Source organism: Arachis ipaensis, chromosome B05 (assembly GCF_000816755.2).
Source record: "Arachis ipaensis cultivar K30076 chromosome B05, Araip1.1, whole genome shotgun sequence".
Lineage (NCBI taxonomy): Eukaryota > Viridiplantae > Streptophyta > Magnoliopsida > Fabales > Fabaceae > Arachis > Arachis ipaensis.
Window position 1 is genome coordinate 146,817,718 of NC_029789.2, and position 1,937 is coordinate 146,819,654.

The following is a 1,937-nucleotide window of genomic DNA, read 5'->3' on the forward strand; positions in this document are numbered from 1 at the left end:
AGGGGCAAGAAGAGGGCCTTAATTGTTTTAGTTAGGGGTGCACATGGCCGGGTGAAGCCGGGTTTGATGTGACCCAGATCCGATTCGAAATATACAACGGGTTTATTTATTAAATCCGAACCCGACCCTAAACCTGATGAAACCAATATACTTTCGGGCCACAATTATATCGGGTAAAAATCGGGTGAAAATCGGGCCGTTAACATTACATTATGTTGATACCTTCTTGTAAGCTAGCATATAAAAATATCCAAATTTCCAAGACTCCAACAATTATTTAACATGGTAAAATTCACTTAGAAAAATATAACAAGAACCAACCCTTCTTTAAAATGAAAGCATAACCACAATCAATACTAATATTGTCTAATAATACCAAATATTTAAATTAATATAAATAATGTAATATTATGCATTAGTCTAAAGTCTTATGCATTCTAAACATAAAACATTAACTTATAATCTTATAATGACTAATAACACAAAATATTAAGGTTTATAATACTTAAATTCCACATAAGAATAGTCATGATCCATCACTAATAACACAAAATATTAATTGTGTATGATGACCGGGCCACCGGGTGACCCGAGCTATGACCCGGACCCGACCCGAAATAATGACCGGGTCTATTTTTGAGACCCTTATCCGACTCTAAACCCGATGAAATCATACCAAATTAACCCATAAAGTATTCGGGGCCGGACCGAACCTTCGGGCCGGGCCGAATCTGTGCACCCCTAGTTTTAATCAACTGAATTTTGAAAATTTGACTCCGGTGTAAAATGTTGTGTCAACAAACTAATTATTTGTTTAGTAAGATTCAATTGGGTCTTTGTTTATTTTTACGAAAAATAAGGTATTTTTTGTTAAAAAAAAAAGGACATTTTAGCCTTCAATTTTTTTTATTTTAGAATAATACGATATTTTTATTAAAAAATTTGTTAAATAGTAATGAAAATTAGTTTTGTGAAAATTTTATTTGTAATTTGTAAAGGTTTTAAACTTCTACAACTTATTAATAAGTTTATTTTTGAGAAAAATTTTCACCGACAGTGATTAAATAGGGAAACACTATTATTAAAAATAATGTTATAGGAAAAAAAGTAATTACAATACGTAGACTTTTTAAGAGAAAAAAATAGCATAAAACAAGAAATGAAATACGATAATATTAATGTTGATGATATTTATATTGGTAATGATGACAGTAGAGAAGATAATAATGATAATAAAATATGGTTACACAATAAAAATAGTAAAGATAGAAGTGATAATGATAATGATGAGAATAAAAAAGATGGTGGTAGTAATGGTCTTAATTGGTTATATTGTTGAAAAAAACTTTGTAGGGTTTAAAATCCATAAATTACAAATAAAACTCCCACAAAAAACTAATTTTTGTTACTATTTAATTATTTTTTAACAGAAGAGTCGTATTATCCTAAAATAAAAAAGTTGAGGACTGAAATGTCTCTTTTTATTGGACAAAGGGTGTTTTGTCCTTTGTGAAAATAGACAGAGATCGAATTGAGTTTTTACTCTTATTTAAACTAAAGATTGATCATTTATGTAATTTTATTAAGAGTAAAGTGACAAATAAACTCCTGAATCCTGAGTATTTGCATTCCGAATAGATTAGTCCTTAAAGAAAAAAATATCAATAAAGTCCTATAAAATAACAAATGTAGATAAGTTAGTTTAAATTAAAACTTTCTATCATAATCATAGAGGCTAATTTGAAGATAACGTGTCCATATTTGTCATCTTAAAAGACTTTATTGATACTTTTTTTTAAGACTAATTTGTTCAAAATATAAATTCTCAAGATTTAGTTGTCACTTTATTCTTTTACTAATTTTTAATTAGGTATTTATAGAAAATTTATACTTTGGTCTTTATAATAGATATTTTTTAATTAGATTTTTACTTGTAA